Source organism: Haliotis rufescens, unplaced genomic scaffold (assembly GCF_023055435.1).
Source record: "Haliotis rufescens isolate VD_foot unplaced genomic scaffold, xgHalRufe1.0.p SCAF_6, whole genome shotgun sequence".
Taxonomy (NCBI): domain Eukaryota; kingdom Metazoa; phylum Mollusca; class Gastropoda; order Lepetellida; family Haliotidae; genus Haliotis; species Haliotis rufescens.
Genome location: NW_025964334.1, coordinates 59,266,717 through 59,277,529, shown reverse-complemented (window position 1 = coordinate 59,277,529; position 10,813 = coordinate 59,266,717). Strand labels below are relative to the sequence as shown.

General features: G+C 38.3%; 1 protein-coding gene across 11 annotated transcripts in view; it reads left to right on the top strand.

Moving 5' to 3' along the window:
* Nucleotides 1–683: 683 nt before the first annotated feature.
* Nucleotides 684–10,813, top strand: part of LOC124143196 (SCO-spondin-like) — a 66,921-nt gene continuing 56,791 nt past the window's right edge. For 8 of the 11 annotated variants that reach the window (XM_048386165.1, XM_048386169.1, XM_048386168.1 and 5 more), the window contains exon 1: nt 686–885. The gene's annotated coding sequence lies outside the window, so the exon portion shown is untranslated. Of the gene's footprint in view, nt 886–10,813 lie in introns of all 11 variants that reach the window. The other 3 variants (XM_048386173.1, XM_048386172.1, XM_048386166.1) reach the window with 3 other exon arrangements.

Genomic DNA, 10,813 nt, shown 5'->3' with positions numbered 1-10,813 from the left:
GAACTTTTGAACAAAAACGTTATTATACCAGCATACGCATACACGATGTTGATATATATATCCCACCATGTCATGCGCACGCTGATATACAGACATATATATCCCATCACGTCATACGCAATCTGGGAGGGTAGTCAAAGATATCTATGTCATACACTAAACTGTTTGTTCAGAACGGACAATTAGTGTTGCATCTGAGGGAAGAGAGGAAGCTCGAGTGCTTGTTTGTCATTTATTTGCTACTTTTCACTGATTCCCTAGGTGGGTTTAGAAGCAGTTGTGTATCTGTCACACGCGTCTGTCGCCTTTTGGGCATTACAAAGGATTCTCTCAACGCCCTGTATCTAAACATCTCGTCAGCGAGTTCTTAATTTCATTATATGCCCGCTCCTACCTGTGTCGCGATGCTGGACCAGAGCGAGGCTGGGCTAGAGACGGACCGCAGTACACCCACAAGTTCAAATAAATCAGTATCATTTGAGAGAGGGCCTATTAAAAACGTCCCCCACTCTATACAAATCTTTTAAATAGGACGATAGCGTGTGTGCGTGTCATTAGCAAACACGGCCAATCCTAAACATATTTACTTCCTACAATGAATTACGCTAAGACTTTTCATAACGGAATAACTGTTATATGTTTTACGGGTGGATACAACACGTCCAATTGATAAAGAACCGATCTGTTGGTAGATGGGAGCGTCTTCAAGTACACCAAGCGCAGGGTGTCACACCTCTTTAGACGGGAGAACATCAAACCACGGAACGACACAATATTCTCTCCAGGAGAAACACGCTACAGAACCACGATTGTCGGGGCTAACTAACAACAAGTGGTGAAATTTCCTTTCGTTTCGCAAGGAGGACATAAAACCATCATCCGGAGGTACGTTAATTATACAATAACCTAATTATTTGGTAAATTAAAATAAATAAAACGTCTTTAAGATGTATTATTGACGTTTCTAGTTTATTTCCTATGTGACTATAAACTAACTCGGACATTCACTGAAAGTCGTTACCTCGCGTTCGTTTGTCTCGATTTATCGATGAAGACGATGTAATCTTATGTTCCGATAGAGACCGTATGGTACTGTGGTCAAATAGCTCGATGTTTGTCTGGAAACATAGATAAATGTGATATAGTCGGTTGTGGATTAGAATTAAATGTTTTACTATAAGCGATGGAATGTATCTTTCATTTGAAATCGCGAAACGAGGTCAGGATTTGAATCACATCCTTCAGCTAGTGTCGACATATGTATTGTACATGGATTATTGGAAGTCTGTTTATCAATTGGAAATAAAAGCAGCGAACCCTTTCAATAATCATAAGAAATCTCTGCCAAAAGCAGAGTCGATTGTACGATTCTGACTATATCATAACCATGTGTTTGACCGCCTCCGTGGTCTAGTGGTAGAGCGTCCGCCCGGAGAGCGGAAGGTTCGGGGTTCGATCCCCGTCTGCGTCATACCAAAAGACGTTAAAAGATGGTACTTGTTATTATCCTGTCTGGCGCTCGGCATTAAGGGGCTAAAACAATGACTGGTCGGCTCGGAGTCAGTATACTGTGTCTGAGTGGGGTATTCATGTTAAACTGCAGCATGGTATCTCAGTGAGCTGGCACTATAAATCGGCATCAGTCCAGACTAGTACACACAAACACACATACGTACATGCACGTCGCTATATAAGTGCAATAATCTTGAACGCGACGTTAAACCCCATTTCACCTCACCTCACCTAAACCATGTGTTTATGAGTCACTACCACATGGTGATGATCGCAGGTGTTTGCGAAAAGATGATCATTCTGTTCATAGCGAAAATGCTATTTTCACTTCAAAACAACAAAGCTGTAGTTAATTGTATTTGGACATCCTAGAATTGTCAAGGACACAATGGCATGGAATGACGTCTTCATCTGACGTGACGTTTTAGGTAGGCTATTGAGGCGAAACAGAGATTATCAGCCGGCCGGCTATGTTTCCGCTTCGAAATATCAAAATATATGGAAAAGTTGTCTACAGGGAGCCTATCCTGATATATTCCATTTACGATCCGGCATACGCGTCTGTTAATCTCTTTATGACGTAATGTTATTTTAGGAATAATCGGCGTTTTTACTCACAGAAGAAACAGCCGATATCGCGTTTGAATACTATGCCAGTGAGTGAGTGAGTGAGTGAGTGAGTGAGTGAGTGTACCGCTAAGATTCTTGCAATATTCCAGCAATCTAATGAAAGGAAACACTAAAAATGGGCTTCACCTATCCATGCTGGGAATCGAACGCGGGCCTTCGGTGTGACGGGCTAACACTTTAACCACTGGGCTACCATAGAGTCACTAGTTTGCTGGAATAATCGCCCCATGAGCATGTGCTTACGAATCACCAGCCCATATTCATGATACCATGTGTTAGCGAAAATCACTGGCGATATAACGTAATGTAATGTTCGTCAGCGACCTACGTGTTAACACCAAGGGATAAACATTTCATTTTGATTTGACAAATATTTTGATTTTGTTTGACACATTATATAAGAAGTGTTACACGACATGACGTTCCTGTGTGAAACCATTGACTTACTGTATAATCAAGTGAATTTTGTAAATATTATTAATTTATCAGTGATTTCCAGAGTAGGTCATATTAATTATCATAATTAGTCCTTGTTAATATTCATGAGGCTACCTTCATAGTATAGTAGATAGAGCTTCTGTCCAGAGAGCAGAAGGCCGGGGGTTTGATCACCGGCCGCGTCATACCAAAAAGCGTTAAAAGAAAGTATTTGTTGTTACCCTGTCTGGCGCTCGGCATTAAAGGGCTAAAACAAGGTCTGGTCGGCTCGGAGTCAGTATACTGTGTCTGAGTGGGGTATGTTATCTCAGTAGTCTAGCACTATCAAACGGGAATTAGCCGGACTAGTACAAGCAACTACACACAATCTCAATATAACTGCAATAATCTTGAACGCGGCGTTAAACCCCATTTCAACATCATGGCCGCCACGCATATTTAGAAAAGAAACAATGATTTTTTATTCGAATTAGGAAAGCAGGTGTTTTTTTATATCAGTTTAGAAGAAATATATTTATTTCAAAGTTCCGACCTGGCAATTAGACTAGTTGTGTTTACTGCACACACCCTGATGACCAAATGGTGACTGATGCCACACAGCAGAGAACCGGTTCCTAGTGTACGTCTTATTGATTCAACATCAGCAGCCCCATCCCTGATGTAGGAGTTGGCCTGGTTAAACAAGAAGCCTGATACATCCAAGTACAATTAATCGCACATTCACCGTTAGAGTGCAGCAGGTGTTTACAATTATCCATAATTTCTGAAAGTATCGGTTCGTCTTATTGTACCTTTCAACCACCCCAGGTCCCAGCATATTCCAGCAGGAGCAGTATTAGAAGTATATTCAGCGTGTCTGTTTGTGGCGACGTTCTCTTAAAAATATTTCGGCTTAATAAACACACTCCACCCAAATGCAATGCACATGAAATAGACATCTTCTTTGGTGAACCTAACTAGGTCAAACGCCGAAGTGAACTCCCTCAATAAGACAATGTTTGATTTGCTTAAATAACCTGGCCAATGTTTACAGTTGAACGTGGGCTTTATAACATTATTGTGTTATATTTGATCATGATGTTAAGAAGTTCATACAGAGTTTGAAAATATTATCATTTCTTTTTAATTATATGATGGCATACAGCATCTCGCTTTTTCTATACCGCAATACCAAGTCTTTCCCCCTCTATTATTGTAGCGTATTCATACAAAATATGCTAGGAGTAAATATTACGCCCAGAACGTTCATTCATGTTACTGTCACCGATTCACTATTATGAATTAGGCGGGGCACATATGAAGAATATCATATACAGGTCACCTATTTATAAACCAGGTGTATACTGGTTTTATGTGCTCCCAGCCATACGTCTACATGTAAATCTCCATTTAACTGGGGTCACTGGGGGCCCAGTCGTCTGAAGTGTCGCAATTAGCTCTGCAAACCTATGATTGTGGATTTGTATCCCTTTTCGCCACAATTGTTTCTAGGTTTGTCAGCATCATACGTAGGTTTCACTAAAGTGGTAAACATTCTGAGACCTGCATCACTTAGGTTGTTGACATGCCGCGATATAACTCTAATACTGTTCAAAGCTGCGTTAAACCTAACTCACTCACTCAATCGATTCTATTTCATCGGGTGCTATTTATCAGTATTCAAGTACAAACAAACAAAACTGACAATATCAGTTGACCACACTGTTCACTTCAACCGTATGCGTAGGATAGGAAACAAAATATTCAGCTGATAAATTATAACATATGTGTCGGTGGTTGGAATTATTATAAGACAACCATCCCTCGTGCTTTGTTTACGCCGCAGTCAGCAATAATCCAATTATGTACAATATATAAATCCGGTCTGACCACCTCAGGGGTCGGGTCTGAGGGTCCTTGTTTTCACATGTTGACCTCGTCAAGAGCAATCATTCGTTTTGTGATATTATTGTTGTTGTTTGTTGTTTAACGCCGCACTCAGCAATATTCCAGCTATATGACGGCGGTCTGTAAATAATCGAGTCTGGGACAGACAATCTAGTTATTGACATCATGAGCATCGATCCACGCAAATGGGATACAATGATATGCATCAACCAAGTCAGCGAGTCTGGCCACCCTATCAAATTAGTCGCCTCTTACAACAAGCATAGTAACCTTTTACGGCAAGCATGGGCTGCTGAAGATCCATTCTACCCCGGATCTTCACGGGTCCGTTTTGTTATATCGAAGGTTTTTAACCGTCCTCTGTTTCATAACAGTAACCTAGCTGCGAACTGTGAAATGTTAGTACCAGAAGCCATCTTGTTTTCTCGCAGACGAGTCGATATTCATCACGTTGCTTGTCAATACTGATCATGCGACGAGTCAATATTTGAGGTCATTGTCCGTCGACATTGAAGGTAGTCACGTGGTACGGATTAACCAATGAAATTGCAAGATTCTTAATAGAGGTATATCAATAGAAAAACGATACTGATAATTGATTGAATTAGATAAACATTCTATATATATTACCATATGATATGAATTCACCATATCTTTCGAGTAAGTTTATATTATAAAAATCTTCAAGAGCGTAGGAGTTCGGCAGGCAGGCAGGCATTCCAGTCTCACCACACATACATTGATTGCATACAAAAATTCATTATAATATAAGGGTAACGCTATTTTTCAGGGCATTATCATTTGCAGAAGGCCGAGGTCTTCCATTAACTGCCCGACGAAGGAGGGCAGTTGAAAAGACCGAGGGCTTCTGCAAATGATAATGCCCTGAAGAATAGCGTTACCGTCATTATAGCTAAAATGGATGGAATTTTGTATCAAATAAAAAGAAACAACAATATCGGTTTTGAAACATTTACTGCAATCAACACAAATGTCACTGACCCACTATTACAAATATGGAAACGTCATAGAACAAACCAGATGACGTCACTATTTAACGTGACGTCACCTATGCCTACCCTATGACGTCACCCAACAACGGACGTGATAATGGCCCGTCGTCAAGCCATATGAGGGCATTATCAAGTTACAGTGGCCCGCTGATTCTTGATAACATGCGGGCGGTTTACTGATAATTCTATCCATTTTAGCTATAATCATATGTAAAGCGCACGTAAGAGTTACGGGATATGGGTTATAAAGCACGATCATGCAATATATTTGAATTTGTGGGTTGAATTCTTTATTCAGTACTATACAGACCACAGGCCCTTTGTACAAAATGTATGACACATTTATAACAGTCACAATGATGAAATACGTATTCTTTCTTCTTTACTGTTGTACAGATATTTAGCGATATTAGTCATGAGCTTTGTGTTAGTTGTGGATAAAAGAATATTTAAGTTATGGATATTTGGGTGTAGATAATATTAGATATATATAGAGATAGCGTAGGTGAATATATGCAGGTCACACTAACATGAAATGAAACTCGCCTTCTATTAGGCCAAATTGAGATAGTTTGCAAAATCTTTCTTCACGAGGAATGTTAAGTTTTCTACCAGTTTCTATTTCCAGCCAGTGTGAGCTGCATCTAAACCTTGACATACATGACCGGAATTTACTCACGGTTACACAATTCAAATATTCTTCACACTTCAACGTTAATTTAAAATGAGAATAGAAGGACGTGTTGGAGCTTTTACATATATATATAAAATAATCTTTCAAACTTCGAAATAACATCGAAGTAAATAGCTGTACATTACTGGGTGATTGTGATAACCAAACATGACCGAATCCGAGAGAAAACAACGTTGTTTTACGTAGTAACCCAATTCTTCTTTCCTTGACTATCGTATAAATACAGAATACAGACCACTTTTAGGTAAGCGGGTACCCGGCATACACATTTATACGTAGCCAATATTTAAAAGCTCTCATCATGGCATTGATATGTAAAGGGAATCTTCCACATTCATCCAATACAATGCTACTTGATGTACATTGTTTAACATTCAATAACCATTTATACGCATATAAATGAACTTTCTCAACCTCTTCCATTCTATGGAATACCCATATTTCTGACCCATACAGTAACATTGGTGATATCTTGGAGTCAAACAATCTGAAAGGAAATGTTGGAGTATAAGATTGTTAACAATTAATGCTATTTAACAGGTTGATTAGTACCATTTTAGCTTGAACTGCTATGTTGCTTAAAGCGTGTGTCTATGACAGCCTGCTGCTAAAAACAAACCTAAATATTTATACCCTTGTGTGACTTCTAAAAGTTGTCCATTCCGATATCATTTTTCACTTTTATTCAGCCTCCCTCCTTTCTGAAAAACTACCATTTTTGTAGGTCCAGTCCACACGATACTTATCTAAGATAGATAGTTCCTTCTGTAGTCCCCTAATAGTGTCTGAAATTAAAATCAAATCATCTGCAAAGGGCAATAATAAAACTTGCAGAACATCAGGATGTAACTGTACTCCAGGTCATGTTCCATAGTGTGTACAATTTCATTTATGAAAAATGGAATTACGAAGGGGCTTAAAACGCAACCTTGTCTAACACCTACATTGAAATTGGTTTCACACCAGGCTATTACTTCTGATACATGACGGTAACATTACCATCAATTGACTTTAACATTTTGGACTAAGTGCTGACATTGTGCTTTCCCAATACTTTCCACAATAAGAACGACGGACAGAGTCAAGCTCCTTTGAAAAGTCTATAAAGGCTACAATTAACTTACGACCAGACATACCTGAATAATAGCATTTAAAATAATTAGATTGTCAATTGTCGAGTGTCCTCGCCTAAAGCCAGATTGACATTCTGATATTTTGTCATACATATCTGCCAAAAAACTAATCTTGTATTTAATATACGTGTGAACACTTTAGACAAAATACTCAATAAACTAATAGATCTATAGTTATCTTTGATTATTCTTGAGCCTTTTTTTATGTAATGGGATAATAACACCTGTATCCCAATCTTTTGGAAAAAAAACCTCTGTCAAAGTAAAGGTAAAGCAAATTTCAGGTATTCTGGGAGAATATTGTCTGTATCATAAAATGTATAAAGTCTTTGAATGGCATTAAGAAGTGACAGGTAGATAGATAGATAGATATTCTTTTTTTCCACCGTAATATAAAGACTACAGCATATATATGTATAGGTATTACACTAAAAGAGATAAATTTATGGTAATAACAGCAACGCCCACTTTCTTATTGTGCAACATATGGTGAGAATCATTTGCTGCCATATACATCTGCCAAATCTAATCTTGTTTCACATTGAGCAGGTACGCACACTCCCAAGCAATAGAGATACAAATTCTTTAGACTGTATAGAGGATGATTTTATGCGTGCAGTTATCTGAGCGTAAGTTAGCAAGTATTCATAACCTCTGTGCACTACCGGATCTGAAGACGATGTATCTGGACAGTAATAATCTGTTCTGATGTTTTCTTTTTATTGCTAATGTATCATGTTGGCTTACACTTTGCTTAACTAATTTGGTCCAAGATTTCTTCTGAATAAAATGAGACTTATACACAGAGTTGTCTGTATCACAGCCCAGTTTTTATTTTGTGGGAAGCTGTAACATGTTAAAGATGGACGACTTCATATCCCATTTCCGCTTTTCAGTTACTTTACATATATACTGTGCTAGCCTGGCCTTTTTTGGGATGTTTAAAAACAAATCTTGATGTTGTGTTTAGAGGTTTCTCCAAGAGAAGAAGTGTACACGTATCTGTAGTACACTGATCTATATATCTTTGGAGAGATATAAGACCCACCATATCTCGAGCAATTACACGAGGTGTTTGTTTTGGAAACCCTTGCATTTTCTTACAGAAGTATCGTTGTGTTATTTCTAACATAACATTCTTTCAGCGAAAGCCTTGTCCACACATTACAGCCATATAGATCACATAGTAAAACAACTCTTACACATATACGAACAGCAGCAATTGGATAAAGACCTGAAATTAATCAATTTCCGAGTTTCTCACAAGCTAGGGTAGTAAGCAATGGATGATCTGCCTGTACAGATAAATATTCCTACAGATATAACAGAATACTTCACTGGGAATTTGATTTCACCTAGATATACGTTCGAGGGTGGCGCCAGTTTTCTTGCACATCTAAATGAAAATTCAGCACTTTTAATTGAATTGTATTTTTACTGCCATCAGTTAGCATACGTTTCAGTGACATGTAGTACTTTCTGCAAGCCCGTGGGGCTACTACTTAATTAAGTTGTATCATCTGCAAGGAGTATACCGGGACATTGTCCCCCATGGAAGATTAAGTCCATAAACAGAATCGTCCAGTTGATACAATAAGTTATTAATGTAGAGCGTAAACAGCCTTGCAGATATGACTCGGCCTTGGCCAACGCCTTGTTTGATATGAAAAACATCTGACTTAAAGCCAGCATAACAAATGGAAGACAACGCTTAACAGCTACTCAGCGCTGATAGGTGATAGCAATGGACAACTGGACAGTGTACAAAACGACGATAGCGCTACGCATTCAAAAGGTACAATTTGAGTGATAAAAGATGGAAAGCTACTTGTGAGTAAAAGTGTTTTAAAAAAAGGTTTTTTAAACAGTGGCCTTTTTACCAGAAACAAGATTAAAAGGTTAACATGGCAATAAAGCAATACAAGATCGAAAGACACTTCTGGATAAAGGTATATGGCTTCTTAAGATAGTAGCCTCATTTAACAGAAACATGATTTTAAAAACTAATTCCTATATTAGATGTTAACTGGTTTCATAAACAAATACTGGATGGAAGAAACACCGTGTACAACTGCACTTGTTCAGCCCTGCCGCTGGCTGGGAGCAATTCAAGGATTAGTAAAACCACAAAGGACGGTCTCATTATCAACATGACAATCCCCTTGGCAGGTGACGACTGGGAAGTTTCAATATAAGTGTTACCTGTGAGCACACCTGGATGAATGCTTGTTTGTCATTTCTCATTAGGTTTGGGCAGCTTTGTTCAGACGATGTAAGGAGACCTATTAACAGTTTACTTGCCTCTGTCTGTTCATGACGTCATGCGCTTAGTGCATACAACCCAGATTATTGATTAAGATGCTGTGTGAGCCATGTCGTGACACAGTCGGGTGTATACATGTCCGACGTTAATGAAATACATAGTAAGATGAATGTAAACGAGATGCTTTATGTTTATATGTACTTCTTAATTAGAAATCTAATTTAAACGTAATTAATTATATTGTTTAATTACTAATTATAATTATATTATTTATTCTTTGAAAGGCATTTAGCAATGATACTCATGAGGAAGAGAATTTACGGATGTCAACTTCTTTATCATGAGGAACACAACGTCTCGGTGTATATGCTTACTCCTTCATCATTCACCCCATGAAGGAGTAAGCATATTCTCCGAAACGTTGTTTTCCTCATAATAACGAAGTTGATATCCATAAATTCTCTTCCTTATATTATTTATGTCTTGTAATCATCACACTCGAACTACTGATAATTCGATGATATATTAATTATGATCACGACAATGCATGTGTTGAGTCAATATTTCACTGAGTGAAAACATATTCCCAGGAACCCTTAACGTTAAGTATGCCCAGATCTATGAGGAAGATAGCGTCAATACACCAATACACTCTTTCACAAGTCCAAGCTTATGCATGCTCGTGATATAGTGGGAATCGTAAAATCGACTCTCTTTTTGACATATTTCTTATGAATATGGTAAGGGTTTTGTCTCTTATATTGACATATATACCCAGTGTGTTCAGATCATCTAGTCTGCAGATCGGTATGTCAAACAACCTTTCCCGTGATGTATTTGCCTTCATTGATAGCAGTAGGTTCACTCGTCTCTTGCACCCAGATGACCAAGCAGTATTGAAGTATTAATGTGTTGAAATAAGACTTCCTTTGTGGTGGCGAACTGTCGTGTCATTTCACCAGATACGTGAAAACGCACAACCGTCCTTGTTAGAGTCACTGTATGAATCACATTTCGATTGAAAAACAAAATACAACGGTCTGCTAAAAAGGTATCCGCTATTTCATACAACGCCATCCAGCGGTAACACAATGGTGCAGGTGTGGTACAATTGATCTTTCTTTCTTTTTTACGTACAAATGTACATCTCGTCACGATATGGCCGAAATACTGCCGATGTGACGTTAAATCTTAACTCACTCACTCACTACAAATGTACAACGCCTATTAGTTCCATTTAAAG